This window comes from Rhinolophus ferrumequinum, chromosome 3 (genome assembly GCF_004115265.2).
Source record: "Rhinolophus ferrumequinum isolate MPI-CBG mRhiFer1 chromosome 3, mRhiFer1_v1.p, whole genome shotgun sequence".
Classification (NCBI taxonomy): domain Eukaryota; kingdom Metazoa; phylum Chordata; class Mammalia; order Chiroptera; family Rhinolophidae; genus Rhinolophus; species Rhinolophus ferrumequinum.
The window spans coordinates 43819268-43834123 of NC_046286.1; the positions used below are offsets into that span (position 1 = coordinate 43819268).

The window sequence follows — 14856 nt, forward strand, 5'->3', positions numbered from 1 at the left end:
GAGAAAAATATGAACTATACCAATCTGTTGGCTTTGTTCACAAGGTAACAAAATTAAGAACTGAATATTCAAATTCATTTGATGGCAAAATAAAAACCTGCCTGACATTCCACTGATTGGAGAACCAGGCAACTAATCAGTACATAAAGTAATAATGGAATGTTATAATGTAGTTTAAACAAATTAGACAGCAAGGCATTAATTACTGGCTTTGATAAATGGTCTTCTGGCCTTACCCTCCATGCTCTTCTCTGTACCTATTGTAGCAGCAGAGAAATACATTATATTTAAATAATTTCAAGTCAAAGAAAAACAAGATTGTCCACTGAAAAATATTTAAATTAAAGTCTTACATATGCAAAATTATTCATGAGGTAATTTTAAAATTTTTAATTAATATTCAAATTCCTTGATTTTCTTTGACTAGAGAGTAGCTGAGTTTATGGCTATATTTGCAAATATAAATTGATTTTCTTTTCTCTGGATAAATAGCTTGATGTATTTAACATACCCTTCAAAGTTAGGATTTTGAAATTTTTCTCCTCTTTCTCTATCAATTTATTAAGTCTTCATTAGCATTTTTGGGGAAGAAAATGCAACAATATCTTATGCTACAATGTCTTCCTGTTTATTCTTAAACTTCAAAACACAAACTCTTAATTCCCTCTCTTAGGTCATGTTGAAAAGGGTGATTCACTTGAGTTATTCCTGAGTTATTTCAAATAGATACCCTTTTCACCTTCAAAATTAACCAGGGGATACCTCACTTTTCCTAGTTCCTTAGGAGTGACCTCAAGGTTAATTGGGGTCACTTCCAGACCCTATAGACTTTAGGCCACATTAATTACTTTGATTTTTTTTTTTTGTTATTGTTGTTATTGTTGATTTACTGGGAACTTCTTGAGAGAAATGCCTGTATGTTTTGTCCATGCAGATGCCAAGCTTAGCCCAGTGGCCAAATGTTGATTGAAAACAATGCAGGAAAAACGAATGAACTTAGAATCTTACCTATATCTACCTACAGAATAATATATCTGACACTACCTATTCTCAGTCCTTGAAGGTATATTAGGAACTTGTACAAATTTTAGAACTAATACTCAGAGAGCTATTACATGGAGAAATGAAATTTGAGATGTATAGCCATTGTTGCCTAATCATTCTTTTGTTCTGCTAATCTTACCATACATTATTAGTAAGAATGCTTGGCTGAAAGTTAAAATAAAAGTTCAACCATTAAAAAAAATAAGAAAATGTATTATCTCACAATGCAAGAAGTGCAAAGATAGTGCTTTTCAGAGTTGATTAGGTTAGTGGTTCACTGATGTAATCCAGGACTTAGATCTTTCCAGAATTCTGCTTTGCCACCCTCAGCATGTGGACTTGTGTCCCTCACGGTGACAACTGCAGTAGTTGAAGACCTCATGCCCAGAACAACAGTGTCTAGAGGCAGAAAAGAAGTGCCATCTGTTCCTAGTAACTTTCTCTTTTGAAAAATATCCCATTATATACATTCACAGTTTAAAGAGCCAAATAGTTTGGCAGCATTATATAAGTAACAGCCACGTCACCACCTCCTCATTGTTCCTTCTACCCAAAGGCCACCACACTTTGGTCTCTTTTAGCTGATTATTATGTTAATCTTTACTTCAAGATTTCCAAATAGCAAGCTTGTGTCACCTGATCGTATTCTTGATTTTTCAGTTTTTTAGACATTATCTATTGATTGATTTTAGACATTATCTATCACAGTGAAAAATGAAGCTTTAACTCTCTTTTCCCCCCAATTTACTTCCCCCTTCTGTGTCTGATATAAGGTTTCATTTGAAATCTTCCTTTGCCATTATCTTGGGGGATCTTTTTGCATCTCTTTTGCTATCGACTATTTACTGTATCTCTTGAAATGCTCTTTCTTGTTTTAATTCCTCAATTTATAGAGTACTTCTTCCAGTAGTTTCCTGAGAAAGAAAGCCAGGCAAGATGCATTTTTGAAACTTTGAATGTCTTTATTTTACTTTATACTTTACTGTTAAGAATTTTAGATTGGTAATGATTTGCATTGAGAATTTTGAAGACATTCACTTCTGGCTTCCAGTTTCTACTTTTAGCTGTTTAATCATATGAAGTTGTTTCCTGATCTTCTACAGGAGGTCTTCCTAACCCCTCCCTGACCCCCTACCTAGAAGCTTGTTTATGTTCCTAGTGTCCTGAAATTTCATGATGATTTTCTTTCCTTTTTTTTTTTTTTAATTTATTGGGGTGACAATTGTTAGTAAAATTACATAGATTTTGGGTGTACAATTCTGTATTACATCATCTATAAATTACATTGTGTGTTCATCACCCAGAGTCAGTTCTCCTTCCATCACCATATATTTGATCCCCCTTACCCTCATCTCCCACCCCATGATGATTTTCTTTGATGTGGTTTTACTTTCACCTGTTGTGCTGGGTCAATGGTGGGTCATTTCAGTGTGGAAACTTATAGTTTTCAATTTTGGCAATTTTTCTTATATTATTTCTTCAATAATTTACTCCCTCTCTTCTTTTTTTCATGGATTCTTATTATTTGGATGTTAAACCTCTGTCATAGCCAGCCTCCAAAATGGCTCCCAATGATTTTTGAGTCTTGGTATTCATGCCTTAGTGCAGTCCCCTCCCACGCTGAATAGGCTGACCTGTGTAACCAATAGGATATTGTGAAAATGAGGAGGTATGCCTTATGACATTAGGTCATCAAAGATATTGTAGCTTCCACCTTACTCCCTCTGGAATCATTTCCTCAGAGGAAACCAACTGTCATGTTGGAAGGATACTCAAGTAGCCCCATGGAAGGTTACCATAGCAAGGAATGGAGGCCCCTTGCCAACATCCAGTATTAACTTGCCAGGAATGTGAGTGGGTCACATTGGAAGCAGATCCTTCATCACCAGTCAAGCTTTTGGATGATTGAACCTCAAGATGATATCCTGACTGCAACTTCATGAGACCTTGAACTGGAGCCACTCAGCTAAGCCACCCCTTGATTCCTCATCTATAGAAGATTTATGGAATAATAAACATTTATAGTTTTAAGTTGGCATAGTTTGTTATTCAACAGTAGATAACTAAGATAACCTTATTTAATTAAAAAAATTTCTTTTCTAATGCTGGCTGTCAGCTTGGGAACTCAGCTTCTCTCCATGTGGTCTCTCCGTGTGGTCTAGTTTGGTCTTCCTCACAGTCATTAGCTAAGCCTCAGAAGTCATGCTGCATCATTTTCATCGTATTTTATTCATTAATACACCAACAAAGTCCCGCTCAGATCCTGCCATGGAGAATGGCAAGATATGTGGGACTGGAAACATTGCTGTAGCCATTTTGAAAACATAATCTGCCACACAGTGTTTATACTAAAACATTGATTAGGACTTGGAATTTAAGTTCCTGCCTTTAGGGCCAACATTTACATGTTGGAAGATCTCAACTTTTGCATTAAAAATGAAAATAAAAACTACCTTCATAGTAATGATTAACGAGCAAACTCCCCTCTCTATTCTCCACCTTCCTTTTTCCCTTGCCTTAACTATTGTTTCTTTCTTTAATATAATATTGGTTAATTTAAACTATAGTCACTGTGGCTTATTCTCTATTTTGTTGTTTGTTTTTATTGTGGGTGTATTTGACAGATATATCAACAATAGTCTTTGAATACAATGATGTCTTCGACATTGAATTGTTCTCATTTCTTTCATAATGTTATTTTTCTGTGACCTGTGGGAAAGTGCAATACTTGCAACTCAGTTGCTCTCTCCTCAATTGTTTTGAGCTTTGTTGTTGAGATTTCTCACCCCATTTTCATACCTGCACAACAGAATCTCTGTCACATCAAGTGAATTGAGCTTCCCTGGGCTGACAGGTCCATGATGGCAATGTCATCTTTTACCTTCATGAAGAATCAGCTCTAAATTATTTCTTTACCAGTGCTCTTTTCAAATCTTCAACACATGAGGTTAGCTTTAGAATTAGAATTGACAATCATGTGGCTAGATTGAAGCTTTAAGGCTGCTTTGGGAAATAAAGTCTTGTGAAAAAATCTGACTTATTTAGAAAAATGAAGATAAAACCTAACATATATGCTTGGAAAGTTCAAGTGATACTTAACAATTTGATCTTGGAATATATTCAAAAACATTCTCAAAATGAGGACAGACACAAAATGACTTTAAATGTAGCATTCTCATGATTCAAATAGTTTTTATACCTGCATTTGGCTGATTCAGACTTTTGAATGAGCTAAACAATTTCATTAATTAAAAATCATGTGGGGGTCAAAAGGCACAAATTTTCAGTTGTAAAATGAACAAGTCTTGGGAAGGTAATGTACACTATGGTAGTTATAGTTAAAATTCTGTATTGCATATTTGAAAATAGCTAGGAGAGTGGATCTTGAAATTTCTCATCACAAGAAAAAATTTTGTATCTATGTATGATGACAAATGTTAGCTGGATTTATTGTGATGATCATTTTGCAATATACACACATATTGAATCATTATGTTGTGCACCTGAAACTAATATGTTATGTCAAATATAGCTCAAAAAGTCAGTTAAAAAATGAAAACAAATAATTGTCTTTTTTAAAAAAGTGTCTATTATCAATAAAACAAATTATCCCCAAATTGAAGACACATCATTCTACTCTCCAGAGTTACAGTTAAAATTCTAACATTCATGAATTATAAAGACTTCATGAATTTAACTTAAATTTTCTCAGTCTATTTTGAATAGTTCCACAGTTTCAAAAAGTTTTTCTTTCTTCTTGTGAAAGAGGGAAAATCAAGATAACACGCTTATATAAATCAACTTTCCAGTCCTAGCTTAATCACTCATTTATTGAGACCCTACTGTAGAGAAAGTGAAGGAGATATATTTATAAACAAATTATTTCAACCCAATATAATAAATGCTTTAGTAGAAATAGAAATATAGAAGAATTGGAGCTTAGATGGAGGGCAAATTGTTTGTCTAGGGAGTTAGAAAAATTTCATAAGAGAGGAACAAATGAATGGATTTTGAAGGGGTTCAAAGGAAAACTCCATCACTTAATATCTAAAATTAAAAAGTTGAATTTATTGCTCATTAAAAAAGGTTGCTGTGTTTGTATACAAAGTCTCCCTGTGAAGCAGACTGATTTTGGGAAGTATGGAGATCATAATTTGTGAACTTTTATTGGCAGGAATTTCAGAGATTGGTTGACTGTTAGCCATGGAAACATGGTTATTGGAGTAAGGCTGTTGTTGATTGGTGACTATGAGAAACTGTTACCGAATGCTCTACTTTTGGAAGTGTGGTTTATGAAGTGAGTTGTCATTGACTGATTGGGATGGATTTAAAACTGACTCTTTTAATTTATTTTTTATTAAATTTATTGGGCCTCTTGGGAGGGGTTCTTGTGCAGGTCAAAGTTAGCTACTGTTTGTGCCCTTCCAGGGCACTTAGTATGAGATACAAAGTGATCTGCAGGTGGTTACTGATTGTGCTGGTCTTAGAGGTGCCTGGTAGAAGCTAAGCTGTGATCCAAGGCTGACTGCCACTAGTGCTGGGCTTGAGGCTGCTTAGCAAGAGGTATGGGGCACTTTGAGGTCAGATGCTGCTTGTTTAGGATTTGTGAACATTTGAGAGATTTTTTGGAAAGTCTGCAGCATGAGACAAGACAGGATGTTTGTATGAAAAATCCACTGGAGGCAGCTGGGGTGGGCCTGCAAGTTAGGTGGGGTGGGGTCTCAAAGAATCACCAGGGCTGGGAGGGAAGGGTGCTAGCTAGGTTGATGAGACTCAGACTTGTCACACACCTATGCCTGCAGGCTTGGTGGGAGAGGACTCAACATAGGAACAATAACTTCTGCCAGTACTTCTGTCTGGGAGAAAGCTGTTCTTCATACCCTATCCCTGAGGCCAGACAATTCAGTTCCTCTTTGTACATCCCAGTTGCTTTCTGAGCTGCTGCCACAGTGCTGGAGCTCAGAGAGAGTGATTTGGTCAATGAATAAGTCTACATATGGGCCTTTAAAGAGGAATGACTGGGTCTCCAGGAGCCCTCATTTCACTCAACACAATCCCCAAAGGCACAATTTCCTCTGGTGTTCATAGCCAGAGTTATGGGGACTTTTCTTCCTGGCACTGGATCCGTGGGCTGGGGAACCTGGTGTAAGGCTGGGGCCCACCCTTTGCTCATTATGGTGGACCTCCACAACTGAGATATACCTCCCAATTTTTCAAAAAAGATTTTTATTAAAATATAGCTAACATACAATATTAATTTTGGGTATACACCATAGTTATTCAGCATTTATATATCTAAAGAAGTGATCACCATGATAAGTCTAGCAACCATCTGACACCATATCACTCTATCACAATATTATTGATTATATTCCCTATGCTGTACATTACATAGGTATACACCATAGTGGTTAGACATTTATATAATTTAAGAAGTGATCCCCCTAACTAGTCTTGTACCCACCTGGCACTATACATAGTTATTACCATATTAGTGACTATATTTCCTATGCTTTACTTTATATTCCATTGACTACTTTGTAATTTTGTAACTTCAATTTTGTATTTCTTAACCCTTCGACTTATTTTAACCTGCCCACAAGCCTCCTCCCATCTATCGCCCCAATCTGGTACCCATCTGACACCATACATAGTTATTATAATATTATTGACTATATTTTTTATGCTATATCTTACATTCCCATGACTTCTGTGTAACTATCAATTTGTACTTTTTTTTGAAGAAACCAAGCATTTTCTAATTATTCAAGAAGCATAAGACAGGTTTTTCGTCATTTTCTGTTGCTTTCCTATGGCCTAAAAGCTTTAACCAATGATGGATTTTTTTTTTTAATAACAGAAATTCATATTACAAAGCACCTATTTTGCAATAACAGACCAGTTTTACAAATTCAGCAACATAAACTTTTCCTAGGTTTAAGCTCTATACTTTTTATTAATCTTTTTTTGTTGTTCTTGTTTGTTTGTTTTTTTATTAGTTTCAGGTGCACAGGACAAAGTCATACTTAGACCTTTATCATTTATATCCCTCACACTTTGTGAACCCCTCTCCCCCCATCCACTATCCGTCTGACATCGCACAGAGCCATTACATTTCCACTGTCTCTATTCCTAATCCTGTACTCCGCTTCTTGTAAGTATATACATACATATATATACATATGTATATATATACAAAATTATAGTTGGCATTCATTATTGTTCAGCTTCAGGTGTACAGTGCAGTGATCAGGCATCTACATCTTCCCTGAGGTGGTCTCCCAAATGGGACACATGTCCATCGGATACGCTTCAAAATCTTTACAACATTATTGATTACGGTCCCCAAATTAATTTTCAAAACCCCGTGGCAATTTTGTGGTTACCGACTGTTTTCTAATCCCCTCACCTTCCCTTTTATCCCTACCCCCCCGCTCATCTAGCAACCCTCAGTTTTTCCTCTATGTCTCCAATACTGTTTCTGATTAGTTCATTCACTTATTCTTTTCTTTAGATTCCGCATATAAGTGAGATCATATGGTATTTGTCTTTCTCTGTCTGACTTATTTCACTTAACATAATGTTCTCTAGGTCCATCCATGTTGTTGCAAATGGTAAGATTTCTTTCTTCTTTATGGCTGCGTAATACTCCATTGTATAAATGTGCCACAGTTTCTTAATCTAGTCATCTACCGATGGGCATTTCAGTTGTTTCCATGTCTTGGCTATTGTGTATAGTGCTGCAATAAACATAGGAGAGCATAAAGATTTTTGAATTGGAGTTTTGGATTTCTCCGGATAGATACCTAGGAGTGGAATTACTGGATCATAAGGTAGTTCCATTTTCAGATTTTTGATGTACCTCCATACTGTTTCCATAGTGGCTGCACCAATCTGCAATCCCACCAACAATGTACAAGCGTTTCCTTTTCTCCACATCCACGCCAGTACTTGTTGTTTGTTGATTTATTGATGATAGCCAATTTGTACTTCTTAATCCCTTCTTTTTTGTCATCTACCCCCAACCTTTCTCCCTTCTGGCAATTATAAAAATGTTGTCTATGTCTATGTATGTTTTTCTGTTTCATTTGTTTGTTTATTTTGTTCTTTAGATTCTACTTATAAGTGAAATCGTATGACATTTGTCTTTCACTGTCTGACTTCTACACTCAGAATAATACCCTCTAGGTCCATGTATGTTTTTGCAGCTGGCAAGATTTCATTCTTTCTAATGGCTGAGTAATATTCCATTGTATTTATGTACTACCTCTTCTTTGTCCATTCATCCATTCAGGAACACCCAGGTTGCCTTCATATTTTGGCTATTGTAAATAATGCTGCAATGAATGTAGGGAGGAACACATCCCCTCAAAGTAGCATTTTGGGTTCCTTTGGATAAATACCCAGAACTGGGATTACTGGATCCTCCTTTGTCTCTTGTTATAGCTTTTCTTTCAAAGTCTATTTTTAATGTACCCAATATAGGAGCACCTAAATGTGTAAAACAAATATTGACCAACAAAAAGGCAGAGGTTAACAGTAACACAATCTTAGTAGGGGGATTTAACACACTACTGAAATCAATGGACAGATCTTCCAGACAGAAAATCAACATGGAAACAGTGGCCTTACATGGCACACTTGACCAGGTAGATTTAATTGATGTTTTTAGACCATTTCACCCCAAAGTAGCAGAATATACATTCTTTTCAAGTGTACATGAAACATTTTCCAAGATAGAACACATGGCAGACCACAAAAGAAAATCAACTTAACAGCACTGAAATCATATCAAGCATCTTTTCTGACCGCAGTGGTATGAAACTAGAAATCAATTACAAGAAAAAAAACTGAAAAACACAAAGCACATGAAAACTAAATAACATGCTACTAAATATGAATTTGTCAACAATGAGATCAATGAAGAAATCAAAAGATAGCTGAGACAAACGTAAATGAAAACACAATGACCCAAATCTATGGGATGCAGTGAAAGCAGTACTAAGAGGGAAATTAATAGCAATGCATGCCTATTTAAAGAAACAAGAAAAAAAATCTCAACTCAACAGTCTATCTTTACACTTTAGAGAAATGGGAAAATAACAGCAAACAAAGCCCAACATAGGTACAGGGAAGGAATTAATAAACATTAGAGTGGAAATAAATGAAACTGAGACTAAAAAACAAAACAAAACAAAATATCAATAAAACTAAGAGCTGGTTCTTTGAAAAGATAAACAAAATTGATAAACCTTTAGTCAGACTCATCAAGAATAAAAAGGAGAGGACCCAAACAAATAAAATCATAAATGAAAGATGACCAGAGACAACAGACACCACAGAAATACAAAAAAATTTAAGAAAATACTATGAGTAATTATGCATCAACAAATTGGACAATCTGGAAGAAATGGGTAAATTCCTAAAAGCATACAATCTTCCAAGGCAGAATCAAGAAGAAACAGAGAATCTAAACCAACTGATTACTGTTAATGAAATTGAATCAGTAATCAGCAAGCTGCCAACAACAAAAGTCCTGGGCCAGCTGGTTTCACAGGTTAATTTTATCAAACATTCAAAAAAGAATGAACACCTATTCCAAAAAATTCAAGAAGACTCCCAAACTCATTCTATGAGACCACCATTATTCCAAAACCAGACCACCTGATTCCAAAACCAGACAAAAACATTACAAAAAGAGAAAACTATAGGCTGATATCCCTGATGAATATAGATGGCAAAATTCTCAGCAAAATATTAGCAAACCAAATTCAGCAATACACTAAAAAGATCATACTCCACGATCAAGTGGGATTTATTCCTGGGGTGCGAGATTGGTTCAATATCTGCAAATCAATTAATGTTACACCACATAAACAGAATGAAAAATAAAAATTATGATCATATCAACAGATGCAGAAAAAGCGTTTGACAAAATCCAGCATTAATTTATGATTTAAAAAACTCTCAGCAAAGTAGGAATAGAGGGAACATATCTCAACATAATAAAGGCCATATATGAAAAACCCACATCTAACATCATACTCAATGGGAAAGAAACTGAAAGCATTCTCCTCAGGATTAGGAAGAAGACAAGGATATCCACTTTCATCAATTTTATTCAACATAGTATTGGAAGTCCTACCCACAGCAATCAGACAAGAAAAAAAACAGGCATCTAAAATGGAAAGGAAGAAGTAAAACTCTCCTTATTTGCAGATGACATGACAATATATATATATATATAGAACCCCAAAGATTCCACCAGAAAACTACTAGAACTGATAAATGAATTTAGTAAAGTAGCAGGATTCAAAATTAATATCTAGAAATTGGTTGCATTTTTATACACCATAACAAACTATCAGAAAGATAAATTAAGAAAACAGTCCCATTTACAATTGCATCAAAAACAAACAAACAAACAAACAAAACAACACCTAAGAATAAATTTAAACCAAGGAAGTAAAAAATTTGTACTCAGAAAGTTATAAGACATTGAAGAGAGAAATTGAAGAAGACTAGGAACAAATAATCCTAAAATGTATATGGAACAATAAAAGACTCCCAATAGCCAGAGTAATCTTGAGAAAGTAGAACAAAGTTGGAGATATCTCGCTGCCTGATATCACACTATACTACCAGTCCATAGTAATCAGAACTGCGTGGTACTGGCATAAAAACCAGCACATAGATCAATGGAGCAGAATAGAGAACCCAGAAATAAACCCACACCTATATGGTCATTTAATCTATGACAAAGGAGGCAAGAATATATAGTGGGATAAATACAGTTTATTAAATAAATGGTGCTGGGAATACTGGACAGATACTTGCAAAAAAAATTGTTTTTTTAACTGGACTGCCTTCTTACTCCATATATAAGATGGGTTAAAGACTTAAATGTAAGACCCCAAATCATAAACCTCCTAGAAGGCAGGTTAGGCAGTAAACTCTCCAACATTACCCTTAATAATATTTTTTTCTGATATATCTCCTTGGGCAAGAAAAGAAAAAAATAAACAAATGGGATTATATCAAACTAAAAAGTTTTTGTTTGCAAAGGAAACCATCAACAAAATGAAAAGACATCCTACTGAATGAGAAAAGATACTAACAAATGATAATTCTGATAAGGGGTTAATATCCAAAATTTATAAAGAACTCATAGAATTCAACACCCAAACCCCCTAAACAGTCCAATTAAAAAATGGGCTGGGGCCGGCCCAGTGGCTCAGGCGGTTAGAGCTCCATGCTCCTAACTCCGAAGGCTGCCGGTTCGATTCCCACATGGGCCACATGGGCTCTCAACCACAAGGTTGCCAGTTCGATTCCTCGACAACCTCAAGGGATGGTGGGTTCTGCCCGCTGCAACTAAGATTGAACACGGCACCTTGAGCTGAGCTGCTGCTGAGCTCCCGGATGGCTCAGTTGGTTGGAGTGCATCCTCTCAACCACAAGGTTGCCGGTTCAACTCCCGCAAGGGATCGTGGGCTGTGCTCCCTGCAACTAGCAACGGCAACTGGACCTGGAGCTGAGCTGCGCCTGACACAACTAAGACTGAAAGGACAACAACTTGAAGCTGAACGGCACTCTCCACAACTAAGATTGAAAGGACAACAACTTGACTTGGAAAACCGGCCTGGAAGTACACACTGTTCCCCAATAAAGTCCTGTTCCCCTTCCCCAATAAAGTCTTAAAAAAAAAATAAAATAAATAAAATGGGCAAAGGACCTGAATAGACATTTCTCCAAAGACGACATACATGGCCAATAGACATAAGATGCTAAACATCACTAATCATTAGAGAAATGCAAATTAAAACCACAATGATATATCACCTCACACCTCACACCTGTTAGAATGTCCATCATTAATAAATCGACAAACAACAAGTGTTGGTGAGGATGTGGAGAAAAGGGAACCCTTGTACACTATTGGTGGGTTTGCAAATTGGTGCAGCTACTATGGAGAACAGTATGGAGGTTCCTCAAAAAATTAAAAGTAGAACTACCATATGATCCAGCAATCCCACTTCTGAGTATTTATCCAAAGATTGCAAAAAACTAATTTGAAAAGATATATGCACCCTTATGTTCATTGTGGTGCTATTTATAATAGCCAAGATATGCAAGCAACAGAAATGCCCATCAATAGATGATTGAATAAAGAAGTGGTACATAAATATATTGAATGGAATATTACTCTACCGTAAAAAAGAATGAAAGCCTACCATTTGCGACAACATGGATGGACGTAGAGGGTATTAAGTTAAGTGAAATAAGTCAGATTGAGAAAGACAAATCCCGTATGTTCTCACTCATATATGGAATCTAAAGAACAAAATAAATGAACACACAAAACAGAAACAGACTCATAGATACAGAGAACAAACTGATGGTTACCAGATGGGAGGGGTGTTGGAGAGCTGGGTGAAAAAGGTGAGGGGATTAAGAAGTGCAGATTGGTAGTTACAAAATAGTCATGGGGTTGTAAAGTATAGTCAAAAATATTATAAGAACTATGTATGGTGTCAGGTGGGTACTAGATTTATCAATGGGATCGCCCTGTAAATTACATAAATGCCTAATCACTATGGTGTCCACCTGAACCTAATATAATGTGTGTATACTGTAATTGAAAAATTAAAAGTTATTAAAAAACACAAAAACAAAACAACAAGAAAAGAAAACATAGTTAGGAAATTACTGTTAATCCAAAAGATTTTCAGTCTTGATTCTAGACTTTGTGTTCACACTAATCGGTGGTCTATTTTTAAGTGCAGGCATAGTTACTAAAGTATAGTTTTAGCTGTAGATGAAAGTAGTTGCAGAGCAGGCTGGGTGGAAACTTGGGGCGGTGGGACCAGGGTCGTGTGATTCTCGTGATAAAGTGCACTCCATGAGTCAGTACTCTACCATACTGACTCTTCCAGGAGCACTGTGTCTGAGATTGCTGTTTGCCAATGAATTCAGATAGAATGTGATTTTTATAGCTGGAAGATGCCTTAAAAATCATTTAAAAACTACTGCTACACTTCTCTGAGGATACTGACTCTTTCGTTTATGAAGAAGTCAGTTCTGGAGAATTTAGTTCTTTGTATAAAATAACATTGCCAGTAAGTGGCAGAAATGGGAGCTCCAACTGCCGTTTATGAATTGCCCTGCATTCAGCTCTATTTGTGCTGTAAACAGGACACTAGGACTTAATCTTCCTGATGTATGTTTGTTTTGAAAATTCACAGCAGAGATTGAACAGGGTTTTTATTTGTTTAATGAATGTTTCTCTGAAAAATCACAAAATAACTGATTTCCCAAGAAGTGGTATAGTGCAGTCTGAAGGAATGACCTCAGAATAATCATATTTGAGATGCATAATTTGGAATCTTTGATGAAGAGTAAGCTGGGAGGAAAGAATTTAGGACAATATTTTCTCACCTCTTCTAGGATACTCTCATCTGAACTCTTTAATTCTCCTCCCCTCAAACTACTAATCAAAAACATCTCAATTCATGGTAAACTAAAGAGCTCTAGGGGTCTGCAAGCCTCATGTCTTGAAAAACAGTCTCCAGAACCTCCACTCTGTGGGCTAGGCTACTACCTGGTATCAGATCCAGGATTTATCAGGCAAATTCCAGAGGGAATCCTTTTTTTTTTTTTTAGAATATCTTAAGTTTTTAATCTTTTATAGGTTACCTAAACCACTTTTGATTAAGAAAACTGTAGAAAGTTAGTAACTACCACAAGCAAACGCCAGGCGGTGGCACATGTCAATTTTCCACAGAGTCCTGCTTTGCGGGGTGTCTGCACTGCTCTGGGTCTCTGCTCACACTTGCTGGAATCAATCGCGGCAGATTTTAGTCCACAGGTCGCTTTTCCCCATATTTCTTTGTAAACTCTTCAGCATTCTTACAGAATTTTTTACGGTCCTTAGAGTATTCTTCAGCTAGGTCAGCCCGAAGGGGTTGCAGAGCAGGCTCGGGCTGGGGGTCGTTCACCAGGGCTATCAGGGACTGGATTACTTGGTCGGTTTTGGTTGCTGGCTTCCAGTTTTCAGCACTAATTACTGGCAGACAGACCTGCACCTTTTCATCAATGTTGGGGTGATAGATCTTTGTTTTAAATGTGATCTTCGGTGGTTTGAATGGGTACTCTGCTGGAAAGTTATTTCGATTCTGAAGGCCCCCTTATCATATGGAGGGTTATCAGGAACAATAAGCCCTTGCCAAGTCAATAAATTAGCTTCATCAACCTGGATCTTACGGAAGTTTTTCATTCCACATTTGCGGATTTCTTCAAGCTCCTTCATCAGCCTCCTGCTGGCCGCCATCTTGGATCTGGTGCTGCTGCTTTCCCAGTGTGCATCCGGGAATCCTTTTCTTCACTGCAGATTTAATTATTTCCTAGAGCCTCCTGTGTTAGGTTATGACTCTTTTGGTTGAAGTAATAAACTCTTTCAACTACCTTAAGTAAGAAAGGGCACAGAGTGTCTCATGGATCACAACCACAGGTTGCACTCAGGCCTTAGGACAGAACTGGAACCTGAAATCAAACACCTGTAGAGCCTTCTTTCTCTGCTCTTCTCTGCCCTACTGCCTCATTTCTCTCTAGTTGCAGATTGACTTCCTTTGCTTCTCTGGTCCAAATAAAAAAGGAAAATATGGCTCTTAACAGCACCCAAGTATATATTACAGCTCAGGCCTCCTGCTTCCAGAAAGAGCAACTGCTCCTCTTTCTGTCTACAGTTTGGAATTCTTGGGGATAGGACCTGCATCGGTCAAACTTGGGGCCAGTTTCTCAGTCATGGGCCAA

At 36.7% G+C, this 14856-nt stretch overlaps 1 pseudogene; it reads right to left on the reverse strand.

The window, feature by feature from the left end:
* Nucleotides 1-13790: 13790 nt before the first annotated feature.
* LOC117020411 (ubiquitin-conjugating enzyme E2 L3-like) lies at nt 13791-14395 on the reverse strand (annotated as a pseudogene).
* Between the last annotated feature and the right edge of the window lie 461 nt (nt 14396-14856).